The following is a 13666-nucleotide window of genomic DNA, read 5'->3' as shown; positions in this document are numbered from 1 at the left end:
ACTGATTAAGCTGTCAGATATTGTTTGTTTGCTTGTTAGTTTGTTTGTTTAGAGCCCCTGTCTTCATGGCCGCTGGCCCGAAGCACCATCTCTGAATTGTGAACTCATAGCCCAGCACGGTCATTCAGTGAATCTGTGAACATAAAATAAGGGCTGGAAATGTGCAGTGATCTCCACCATCTCTGAGCCACAGAACAACGTCTTTGATCGTCATAATTATGATGAAGTATAGCAGTAAATGGATATGACGACTAGTATTCGGAGGAGTGGAATCGTATATGTCGAAGCCCAACACCTTGTTTGATTATAGTGTTGATGTATGAAGCTTGCATTTGAATCTTTTAAGGTGGAGGAAGGTAGGTGACAAGCTCATTATCAGCTAATCAAGCATCCTGCTCCATAGCTTTTGGAGAGCAGCACAAAATAATGCCAGTGGCAGATGTGTTATTTTTGAGATGTGCCATTGTGCTAATTGGCTGTTTAAAATGTATTAAATGAATAATACGGTTTACTGAGATGAAGTGGTGTAAATTAAATGCATAGTCCAAATACTGCATTAAGTGCTTGATTTAATTTTTACTTTTACTTCCCTGCATATGTAGACTAAATATTTAACTTTTGTTTAACTACATTTCCCTGCTAACTCCAATTACTGCCGTGTAATTGCAAATGTTTCTGCATTTAGACAAATTGCAGCATTCTACAGATCACTGCAGATTTCTGTATCCTGTCTGAAAACTAATGTAACAAAATGGTACTCATTTATTCAAAGTCTGAATCATCCACACAAACATAACCGTCATAAAGCCTGGTTAGCCTTCCACCGCTGAAAGGGATTTTGTTAAATGACTTCTCTGCATACTTCACAAGCACCATTGTAATTGTTGCAAAGAGCTTTCTGTATACTACACACAAAATGGCAGAAGAGCTTCTATTTGTACATTTAGACATTTTCAGGTATGCATTACTCTTAATAAAATGCATTCAAATGTGTTGGTTGTAGGTGCCTCTGTTGTACCCTCTGTGTAATAGGCCTGTCATGTAATATGTATGTAATAGGCTTGTTGGGGAAGAAGATGGCAGAAGGCAAGGAGGAGATGTCTATCCCACAATGCACTGTTACAGCTTTCCGCCTGAATGAGTGGCTGTAGATGCGTGTGCAGAGAGGCTACTGCAGAGACGGCGCGCGCACCTGTGCCTGGCGACAAAGAGCAGCACGTGTCAACATCCAAGCCTCTGCACGCACTCCGTTTCCCCGGCGCCATGTAAGGCAAATGCAAAGCTTTATTTCTGCCGCGGGTCACCGTCGTGAACACAAGCGCCACGATAAAACCCTCCTGGCTGACCTCCTTCTCTCCTTATCCCCCACGGGCCTCCGGATTAGCAGGAGCGACGTTGGGCTCAAAGCAGCCAACCCAAAATCTGCAGTTGTCCTTTGTGCAGGATTTGATGGACACTTGCTCATTGTGCTGCCAGTTCTGAAAAGGTTCCAGTTTGGTTGCAGAGTGTCCGCTGAGACTCATTGAATATGTATGCCGTTTCCTAAACGCAAATAATTCATGCCAATCTGAGCTTGTGTTGGCAGCACACGTAGAAAACCAAACCCTGTTCAAGTAAACAGAGATAAAGGTTTGTCTATAGACAGAATTACCCTTCAGAATGCTGGCCAGAAATGCCAGGTTTACAAGGCCCTGTTTTAATATCATGACATTTGTTGTGCTGGATTTGCACGTAGGGCACAGGGCTAAAACCCACCGATTGCTCCATGCCAGCAGTGGAGGATGACACTTCGCTAACAGCAAACAGATAAGCGTGTTTGGGACTATAAAGAAAATGCTCACACTAGCGCACTTGCCCAGAGCCCGTATCTACAGCCCTGAATACATGTCCCTGGACTATCAGTGTTTAATCAGGAACGTCAGCCGTTGCGATATCACTGACCTGGCCTGATTTGTCAGAATCTTGTTTCTCTAATGAGGGCAGCTGAGAGTACAGGTGGCCCTAGGCACTCGCTCTCTCGCGCTCTCGCACTCGTCCTCTCCCTTCCCTTGCCCACATGTCATATTGTTTGTATTTGTTTTTGTTGTCGTTTCTGCATGTGCAGTGCTCTGGCCAGCGGGCAGACAGTACCACTGAACCCAGCGGAGCATATCGGCTGAACCGACGGACTCTTCCGAAGCAGAACGGTTTACCATGACCTGCACTGAAAGGCAGGGTTGCATGCATGCCAGAGCTATGGTGAACAGGATGCTGCAGCAGCCCTGGGAGGTTTAAACTCCTCCTATTTTAATAGTCTTTCATTTTCAATGAAAATGAAGGTTCCATGAAACTGCTACACTGTGAAGTGTGAAATTTATGGTCTGAAGAATGTGGCACATTAACAGAGGAATGTAATTTTGGCCTGACCATAGCTGATAATTCATTTAGATGAACCTAGGCCCAACGGCCATTTTATTGCAGCTAGCTACTCTGGTTGCTCTCTCATTTTGGTGAATTGTAGTAAAGTTATAAAACCTTCCCGTTCTTCCCAGTGCTCACAGGTATGCTCTCCCTGTCTCTCTGTCTCTCTGCTCTTCCCTCATTCATCCCTTGTTCTTTACGATATTTGTGCCCATGTGCACACATGCTGAGATGACTCTGAAGACTTCAACTTTGAGGGCCAGCTATCACCCAGCACATCACAAAGAGCTCCTCTGCTCGCTCATGCAGTCCAGCCTCAGCTACTTGGCTAGCCGTGCCCCCTCTCTCTCTCAGCACAGTCGAACAGCCTTGCTACCCTTAGCACCAGTGATCATTTAGACTTCCAGCAGACACAACACATGCTGTTTAGTTGTTTTTGCTCTGCAGGGTTGAGCCCCAAAATATATTAAAGTTTACTGTAGCCTGGTTTTTGGTTTTAACTGTTAAGATTGATGTCTATTCAGAACAGCTGCGTTGCTTGTTATTTCTGCTCTGTGCTTCTGGGTCTCGAAATGAAAAGTAAAATTTATATTTTTAGAGTCTGGAGGATTATTGTGCAGAGATGACGGGGTTAGATGTTTAATTTCCTGAGTAATACAATGTTGCCCCCGACTCTAATTTTAAATAAATCATGTGTGCTTGTAAATGATGTCATTCATGTGTTCCTAGCCCAGGCCTGACTTATTAGTGATGTTGTAAGGGTATTTCATGCCCTGTGCTTACGGCCTTTGTAACCTCTCATGCGCAGTATGTCTGTCTGACGTCTTTTAGGTTTTACCCGTCACCTCTTTTCAATTATACCTTTATCCCAGGGTTAGTTTGCTACCTAGGCTTGTTTGCCATAAGCCTTCCAGCATGAGAAAATGAGATCTAGCTTTTAATCCGTGCATCAAACTTCCTTTTTTCCCCTTTTGTAACCACTGACGTGGTGTTTGATGTTTTGGGTCAGCTGCCTTGTCTGTTTGCTGGAGAGATTGGCTTTAGGACATTTCAATACATTATGTATTCAGGAGGAGTGTGATGCGAGGAGCAGAGATAGGAGTGTGATAAATAAAGAAAGACAGCGATGTGACAGCAATATGAACGTGTAGGAGAGGCGTTCCAGGAGGATCTACGCACAGAAGGCACCTCATGGCGAAGTTTAATCAAACGCAGGTGGAACAGGAGCGAGCCGGGGAGGCCTCCTCTTCACCATGCTCGTGCCGTTCTCCCCCTGCTTGTTCGAACTAAAGGTTCGCTTCACATTCTCTGACTGGAAGGAAAGTGGTACAGCTCTCCCAGTAGCTCTCTCGCACTGCTGCTGAAGTTATTGATACATGTGCATTTATTTCGCTCTCCCAGCTTCCAGCTAAGACCACATTTGCATACCATGACCCCCCCCCCCCCGCCCCATGTGTGACTCGCATAAGTCCCTTGTTGAGGAAATGCTAGGAGCCATTAGAGTGTGCTCTGGGCCTGCTTTTCTCCCTGCTTTTTGGAGCTCTGCTCAGCATGTTGCAGAGAAGCTGCCTCTTGAAAGGGGAACATATTTTAATGGAATTGTTTAGCCAATCCCATCCCTCCCCTGCGTTCCGTCTGGACACCCCCCTCCATTCTCCAGCTCGCTCATAACACCAGACAAAGCCAAGCGCGGCATGCCAACCCACCGCTCCAATAATTTTGCAGCGTCGGATCGGATCAGCGTGCTGCACACCTTAACAAGAGCAAATTGACCTCGCGTATAGCTGGAACATGGAATGTGTGGCAGGCACTTCACATCATCGTCCGCCGCTGGCTTCAATGAACAAAGGGTGCTAGTTCACCTACATAATGGACATTGCTTAGTGTGGTCACACTGCTCATGGAGCTTCTGAAGATCTTAGTAAACCGGCAGTCAAAACTGAGAAGAGTAATTGGGGCACCACCCGGATTAGCAGGGAAAATTGAGTAATTTTCTACATGAAATTGGGAATACCACTCTTGAATTACAACCATTGCAGCTAAGAATATGTTTGAGTAATCAGTGATAAAGGAAAAATGCATATAGAAAATAGAGGAATATGTTAATAATGATTTGAGGTAGTGAATTCACTAAAATGGAGCTTTAGCGAAACAAACTTAACAAAACTGAATTCCCCAAAACAAGATGAACCTTGGTAAACGTGGTGAACGAGCATGACTAGCGATGCCAACTCATGCATAGGTGTAAGTAGGAATACACAACTTGCGCTTTGTTGGGTTCAGCCTGGTTGAACCGGCTGGGCGAACAGCAGAGTCCCCTTTCTGTCATGTTTCTGGTTCACAAGCCAGCTGTTCCTGATCCATTAGACTAGGCTCCAGAAGCTGGCTCAGATGGAGAGTTAGCCGAGTTTGTACATAGACCTTTCCAGAAGGTGACATAGTGATACTGAGTCTTGGTACTGGTATGTTTTGTAGGCTATTCTTGTCTTTGCTGAAGATTCTGGAACTAATTAATTGCCAGCTGGATGAGACAACTTCTATCTCCATCAGCACAAATACAAATTGGTTTGCTTGAACAAAGTATAGGTCAAGAAAATGTCATGAATTTCCTTTAAGGCCTTTTAAGGAGATTCACCATGAATAAAGTTAAAATAGAATAATCCTACTTTTCTTGAACAATTTCACACCTCATGGTCATGGAATGAAGTTTTCAATCACTTAAGTATCATAAACATGTAGATTATGCAGAGTGATTAAACTCACTTTAATTCCTTTCCTGTTCTAACTTGAAAGCTACAGACTACTAACTTTAACTAATATATTTTGTCTAATTGGTTCATAGAAGATTACCGGTAAGCACAATTATAAGTGATTAACATTTATTTACAATTAGCATGAGGTAAGCAACGTGGAATGAAGACAATTATAATGAATAATAATACTAATGAGAAAGTAATGGAGAGAATAAGAAAAGAAACAATGAACAAATTACTAAAATATTAGAAGCAAACACTACAATTATACTTGAACTTACTACAAGATTTAAGGTCATATCGAACATCACATTAAACTGTTATTATTTTGTAGAACTTATAGCTGTGTGAATGAATAAAATATATATATATATCAACATTTCTCCTGACCATGTGGCACTATGAACCTATGAATGAATTTATTATACATATTGAGAGTGATTGCAAATAAGTGTCTTTTGTCCTTGGGATGTGCACAGAAAATGTTGGTTGTCCTGGTAAGTTAGTCTGATGGAATTTAGAGTCAAGCAAAATAACAAGCTGCTAGAAGGTTCCTGCATTTCATTCTGTGAATTTCCGACACCTAGGCTGTCCTGGTAAAGGGAGCAGGAAGTCAAATGGTTAGGCACGGGTGATGAGCCCTGATCTAGTGCTGTTTTTTAATCAGAGGAATAAGGAGTGATCTACCTTCACTACAAGAACTAGATCAAGTACTATATTATATTAGGGACAAAACTACCAGCATAGTAAATCTACTGGTAAATCTCCTGGAAAAGTACGATTTAGGTCCTGGTGTAATAACATGCCTTACTGGTGTGTGTGCTTAGGTTCCAGGGTTTGGTTAGCTTTCTTTAGTTTGTTTTTGCTGAGCACATCTGCAGAGATTTTTAAGACTAGTCAGTTCACACTATTTGGTCATGGACTTTTGTATATTGTTTTCTTGATGTAAGATCCTATATCTTAGTAGTGAGTGTTTTTTATCGTCTGAAAGTGATTCATAATTGTCTTGTTTAAAACAAATTGTGTACCTTTAGAAGTTCCCTTCATATGCTTTGACAGTGACTGGCTCTGCATGGAAATGGTTCAAATCCTAGCTGGAGGGCAAGTCCTATCAGGTAACATGGATAGGGTCCACATCCAATTCATGTAGAAACTCCAAAGGTGTTCCCCAGGGCTCAGTGCTAGGCCCTATTCTCTTCTCTTTGTACCCTCACTCAGCCACAGCAAAACTGGGCATCTGTTCATCCCAGGAGCTCCCAATCCTCAACATGACCTCACCATTTCTTTCAAGAACTGCCTGGTTCAATTGTATCTTTGACTCTAACCTACTATAAAGGCTATTATACGTTCTATGAGTGGATGACAAAGCACAGTGTGCTAAGTGCAGAAAATGTAAATGTACTATGTAAATGCTGGGCTCCTGAAGTTTGCTGTGCAAATAGCTGGCTGCTACTCACTTTTCACAAAAGGTCTACAAATGGTCATTACCAGTTCTCTGGCTTTCTGATGTTTAATGGCTTTCTGATGTTCTGTTGACTTTTGCATTTCAAATATATTAAGTGGGTGAGAGTAGACAAAGAGACCGAAAATAATTCTACACATATCGGCTTTTATAGGAGATATCAATAGTACCTTGGAGGGGTCTTTTATGTAGTTAAATATCCAGACCATCAGCTTCGGCTTTTCAGATCTATGGATGAACGTGAGTAGCTGTGAATTACTGTGAATTGCTCTGAAGGTTAAAAGACACTCCTTAAGTTATAATGACTAGTAGAGATGCCACTCATTTTGATTGCTGGGGATTGATACCTTCTCATAGACCTTAGTCAGTTGGCACACTTGTCATGCCAATGATAAAGTTTCTCTAATTTGGCTCAGTCACCTGAGTTTGGGAATTGTTTGCCCTCCTTGGTGAACTCAAGGTTATCTTACTGCATCCTAATTACACACACTGTAATACTTCATTGATTGGGCCTATAACAATGCCCTTGCTGGCATTTTTAGCTGAGCACTGTTTTGACTGTTGGATTTGTGCATGCGTGCATGCATGCATGCATCTGTGTGTTTGCACAGGGATGTGTGTGCATGTGCATGAGTGAGGTGCCAAGTTTCATACCATACACATGTGACCTTCATGAAAGTCTAAGTTCCCCTACTATTTGTGTGTTTGTTTGGCTGTTTTATGACCGATCATCATTAAACTTAATTGCTGTCATACTGCCAAAAGCTGGCTTTTTACAGCTCCGCTTGTTAAATGCTAAGCGATAAATGGCTCTGGGTTTATGTTTTATGCTCAGTAAAGTAAAGAGGGCTAGTTGAGAAGGTCACCTCGAGAGGCTGTGATGATGACGACGATGATGATAATAATAACTTTGTTGTTGTTGCTTATTGTTGCTACTGTATCTCCTTCATATGTAATGTATATTTTATGTGTAAATGTTGACTTAAAACCTCATTTAGGTTTGTAATGAATATTCATAATAGGCACACAAGGTTTACTTTACATGCACAAACTGATAAGGACTATAATTTTGGATTAAATCCAAACCGGGGGGGGGGGGGGACATAAATGAATGTGCTATCTGAGTATGCATCATTCCCAGTGTTGCATCCACATGTTTTCACCTCAGCACGGAAGCAGTCATGCACGTTTCACAGTCACTGCTCCCGATCTGAACCTGTCAGGGCACAGACAGCAAACGGAACTGACCATCCGCCCACAGTTCTGGTAGAATAGAGGATGGGCCCTGGGAAGGCATGGGCCTCTCATCCCCTAATTGACTGTTAGGATGGCTCCTTTTGGCTACGGTTAATAGGATTATTGGGATCTTATGGGACAGACATGTCATCCTCTGATCAAAGGAACGCTGGCTGCAACCTGGATTGGATCTGGCAATGCTTTTCTCCTGCTTACTTCTCTGCAGTGGATGGATGCCTCTGGGCCCTTAAGTGTTGCTCTGCTCCTATAGGTATTCATTTGTGCCTTGTCTTGTTTTGGTCCTGCCCCTAAAGGGTTTAATTATGAGGACATTAATAGTTGTAACTGTATTTTGGCAATGACCGAAAAAAAATGGTTGGGGGGTAAAAAAAAGCTTGTGAGACATGCGATGATGATTAAAATTATCTGTACACAGGATTTAGGAAAAAGTAATGAGAAATCGCAGTAAATTCAAGTGTGCTGTGTTGCTTTTCAGCATACTTGCTCTTAGTATTGACCTGGATCTCAAGATCCAGTAATCCCTGTAGGTTGGTGTGGATTGGTGAATCAGGAGGACGAGTCACTGCCTTCTCAGATGAATGTAAAATGGCCCCAAAACAATGACGACGCAGCCTTCAGGCCGTCAGACATAGCCACCACACCCCTGCCAAACAGCAGATGTGCTCGTTATAAGAAGATGATGCCTTCCACCTTGTCCAAGTGAAGAGCCTATGTTGGGGCAACTACTGTTCTGAGATGTGAAAGACTGTCAGTGTGGAGAGACGATGTCTCCTTATTCAGGATTTTCTATCACCACTGCACTTCTTTAACCACACTCATACAGATGTGTCAGTAGATTGGAGCTAGTCGAGTATTGCGCTCGCTATTCGGAAGGCTCCTTGAGCTCTGAAATCTCTCAGTGAGTCAGAAATGTTGCTCAAGTAATCTTGCCCAACATATTGACTCTTGCGTGACGAGAGGAGGCTCCTCGCTGTCTGAAACCTGCCGGCTGTAAAGGTGGCACATCAGGCATGGCCTTGCTGCACATCTGTTTTACATGGAAGCAGTAGAGAGTGTGGAGTGCTGTACTGCTAACTGATAAAAGGCTGAGTATCTTTACATCTTCAAGTCTAAAGATGTGCATCTTTTACATAAGGCAAGATGTCATGCTGAAGGTTTAATTTTACTTGCCACACTGAAATCAGCAGAGGTTGTTTTTTTTCCACTTTTTCCTCACTCTTCTGTTATCACTCGAAGTGCATCACACCCCATTAGGTAAGTTACATCAAAGGGAAATATCAGCATAACTGCCATACTACAGCAACCCACACAGAAAGTTCCCTACACAGAAAGATGATTGTGTTTACTGTAGCAAGTTCAGCTTAGTCACCCTTTCTCTTTTTTTGCTTTTGTATGTGCTCTGAGCCCATCCGGTTCAGTCCACTACAGTACTGAACATTTTACTATACTGCAAGTTCAAGAGTGCACTAGATAATGCTCAAACTTCTCAGTTGTGACAAGATGTTATCTTAAGATGTAGGGTTGGTTTGAGTGACAGTTGGAAGAGCACAGTTACAAATTAGATGCACTAATCCATGAAATATGGCCATTGCTGTTGTCTGAGAGAGAAATGTTTGCCCCTGATCTGGAATTCTATGGGGTATCTTGTCTCCAGCTAATCTTGGGAGCTGCTGCAACAGTGGATTCCTGCAGTAAAAAGCTTTATATTTGAAGAAGAAGCGCCCTGAGCAATCTGTGGTCTTGACAACTGTGCACTGTGCCTCCAAAGATAACTGGCTGTGATCCTTTGCTGTGATCCACTACATTGTTCAAGCCCCCTGCAGCCTTGGGCTCCCACATCTAGAGTGTGTTTTTGCTGTGCTGGGCCTGACCTGCTTAATTTATCCTCACCTTTGTCTGCTGCTATATGTAGCTTCCTAAAAGTGACAGATTATTTAAAATAAGAACCTCGGTGTGCCTTAATTCCTCATGAGTCATATTTCTATACCGTGACAATCTTTGTATTCTGTAAATCCACTGATGTTCTGTGTGCTTCAGTGATCAGTTCCCTTGTGCTCGAGCTTGTTATTCACACTTGTGAGGGTTAAGGTGAACCATGAGCCATATAGGGCTAGGCACCGCATTTGTAGCTATAGCCATGAAATGCTTACGTCTTTGGACAAGTAAGGTGACCTGGTGGTTGTGCGAATGATCCCTGAAATGTAGGAAATGTTGGAGGGAAACGTTAGCTGCCAGTATGGTCAGTCACCCTGCTCTCGGTCCCTTGCAAGAGAAGGCTTGAGGTACATCTGAAAGCTGTGAGAAAGGAGTTTTCATCTAATCACAGTCCAAGACTAGTGGAGAAGAATGGTGCTTATGCTAATCATAGTCCAGGAGCAGAGAAGGAGAATGGTGCTTATGCTAATCACAGTCCAGGAGCAGAGAAGGAGAATGGTGCTTATGCTAATCACAGTCCAGGAGCAGAGAAGGAGAATGGTGCTTATGCTAATCACAGTCCAGGAGCAGAGAAGGAGAATGGTGCTTATGCTAATCACAGTCCAGGAGCAGAGAAGGAGAATGGTGCTTACGCTAATCACAGTCCAGGAGCAGAGAAGGAGAATGGTGCTTATGCTAATCACAGTCCAGGAGCAGAATGCGAGAAATTTCACCATTTCACCATTCCACCATTTCACTGCGTGTTGTACTGCGTGTTGTACTGTGTATGACTATGTATGTGACGAATAAACCGAACTTGAACTTGAACTTGAAAGGAGCTTAATGGCTAATGAACAGTGCAGGCTCAGCCCAGGCTTGAGCAGAGTGTTCCTCCGTCCTGCTGCTGATAGGCACTGGGCTAATACACCAGTGATACATTAGGATTGAGCAAGTAATGGAATTTTAAAAACTGGGATTCTGCCATCTCCCCTAATGCAGTCTAAACCTGAAAGTGAATATTTGAGACTGCATGATCTCTGCCTATATCTCATGTTTATCATAGTTATACCAGTTCAGCAATTTTGCCATGAGATCCAAGCTAGCTCCCAAGCTGTCATGTTTCCAGCTATTTCTGATCTGATAGTAGACAGCAAATAAAATATTTATGGACTTTATATGTATGATATGGCCAAAAGTATTAGTACACCTACACACTTAAAAGAAATGTTATGACATCCCACTCTAAATCTATAGGCATTAATATGGAGTTGCTCCCTCCTTTGCAGCTATAACAGCTTCCACTCTTCTGAGAAGACTTTCTGAAAGATTTTGGAGTGTAGGAATTTTTGCCCATTCATCCAGAAGCGCATTTGTAGTCAGGCACAGATGTTGGTCGAGAGGGCCTGGACTGCACTCTCTGTTCTAGCTCATCCCAAAGGAGTTGGATGAGGCTGAGGTCAGGGCTCTGTGTGGGACAGTCAAGTTCTTCCACACCAAACTCAACCAACCATTCCTTTATGTGCACTGGGCCAAAGTGATGCTGGAACATAATAAAAGGGCCTTCCCCAAACTGTTCCCAAGCATACTATTCCAAGCTGTAAGAACTGTCCTAGGCCAATCCCTGAAAACAACCCCATAGCATTATCCCTCCTCCACCAAACTCTACAGTTGGCACAATGCTGTCAGGCAGGTAATATGGTTCTGGCATTCACCAAACCCAGATTTCTCCATAAGACTGCAGATAGAGAAGCTTAATTCATCACACCACAGAACACAATTCCACTGCTCCAGAGTCCAGTGGTGGCGTGCTTTACACCACTCTATCTGATGCTTGGCATTATGCTTGGTGATGTAAGGGTTGCGTGCAGCTGCTCAGCCATGGAAACCCATGCCATGAAGCTCATGGAGCAGAGGATTTGTGCTGATGTTAATGCCACAGGAGGTTTGGAACTCACAAAGCTCAGGTGACTTACAGACCTCGTGCTGTAACTTCGTGATCTGACACTGTGGCTGAGTTGCTGTGGTTCCTATACGCTTCCATTTTTCAGTAATACCACTCACAATTAATCACGGTAAATCCAATATCTAAGAGAGAATAAATTTCACAAACTGAGTTGATGCAACTCTTTCAGCATCCTATTACAGTATCACACTCAAATTCATTGAGAAGGACACATTCTTCCACAAATGTTTATTAATAATGCATGGCCTGATGTTTGATTTTATGCACTTGTAGCAATGGAACTGAATGAAAAACATTCATTCAGTTATTAAGAGGTGTGTCCCAGTACTTTTGTCCACATAGTGTAGCTCAGCAGTGTTCAGTCTTATAAGTAGTTTAATTTTTTTTTCGGTTTCACAAAATCTTGCATTGTCTCCTGCACTTCTCAGTTTTGTAGAAAACTATAAAAAGATCCAACTTAAGGTTGGGCTGATGGACAAATCTGCCTTAAAGTCAAAAACTGTATGTATTACTTATCACTCATAAGTATTATGAGTATTACTCAGATATCACTTTGAAAATGATGAACACATATATAAAGGCTTGTCGAGTCCTGCCAACAAAAACAAACACCAGCCATTTCCCCTTTATGTGTAATTATTTTTCATATTGATTTGTACCTTTTACATTAATATGCTAAAATATGCTATCTTTAGACATACGTCATTCATGTAGGAATTTTAAAATAATACTTATATTATTGTCTTTATTTTGTAGTAAATATAGGCCAAAAACATTGTTTTAGTACCAAAAACAAATTCATATAGTCATACAGGATAGTCATACCAGACAGTCATAAGTGATTTTTACAAAAAGAAAATGCCACGAATATGGTTTTTGTTGCAAATCCTCTGTTAATGAATTAATTATTTATTAATTAATGTAAGTAAGTGAATAGTTATTGAAAAATTGTAAAAGTATCTAAACAATTTTCATATCTTTTGTAAGACTATCGCTAACACTCCCCCATGGTGTCATCCTCCATTAATGCTTTCCTGTAGACATCTTCACATGTCAGTTAGGTAACAGTTAGCACATCACTAATCCAAAGTCACATCACGTATGTGTATTATTTAGGTCTGTCATCCAAGATTTCTCCCTCTATCAGGGATGACACATAAAGCCTGTGGTGGGGTGGGGTTTCCCTGAGGATGTCTTGTGACCTACTCACTCCCATTCATCACATGGCGCTCACAGATAGTTGATGGCAGTTTGTATTTCTACAATCCTACCAGCATTACTGAGCAATTGTGCATATATGTGCTGTATTGCTGTATTGTTTTGACTGAGGTGTTTCTGGTTTTTGTTGTGCCTGTCAGCTTGGCCTGTCAGAGCTGCCGTGAGCAGCAGATCACTTACCTTCTGCTGAACATTTTCACGCCTTTCCTTCTGTCATCCTTGTGAACTGGGTTCATATCCTGCACCTGCGGCGCTGGCAAATAAGCATATTCACTCTGAGCTCAGCGCTGCCAAAAATCTTTCAAGAAAAATGATTGTAACGTGCAGAAGATCAGGGAGGCTTCGTTCCTCTTAACAAAGCGCTAAGCGCATTGCAGCAGCGAAGCATGTTGCCGCAGCACAGCACCAACAGCAGCTGGGAATTCATACCCAGCACGGCATGCTTGATTCCAATTGCACTTCATTCACACCCTGATCTGAATGTGATTTCACCAATCTGTCCCTCCCCCCCCCCCCTTATCTTTGATTCAAGTTCCATCTGTGCTTCTGCTCTGACTTTCTGCTGGGTTTTATCAACTGATCTGCAGCAAACACTTAACTACACTACCAAAGTTGATAGAGATTCGATGTGGATCCATTTCCACTTAAGACAAGCTCCCAGTGAGGTCTGTTCCTGGATCCTGGGCTCTGTACTGCTGT

The 13666-nt window shown here is 42.4% G+C and overlaps 1 protein-coding gene across 3 annotated transcripts in view; it reads left to right on the top strand.

The window, feature by feature from the left end:
• Positions 1-13666, top strand: part of grip1 (glutamate receptor interacting protein 1) — a 187150-nt gene that overhangs the window by 60746 nt on the left and 112738 nt on the right. The window lies entirely within an intron of this gene.

This window comes from Electrophorus electricus, chromosome 11, assembly GCF_041902795.1.
Source record: "Electrophorus electricus isolate QZ-2024a chromosome 11, ASM4190279v1, whole genome shotgun sequence".
In the NCBI taxonomy this organism is placed as follows: Eukaryota; Metazoa; Chordata; class Actinopteri; order Gymnotiformes; family Gymnotidae; genus Electrophorus; species Electrophorus electricus.
The sequence above is the reverse complement of the archived record's forward strand: the minus strand, read 5'-3'. Positions and strand labels throughout refer to the sequence as shown.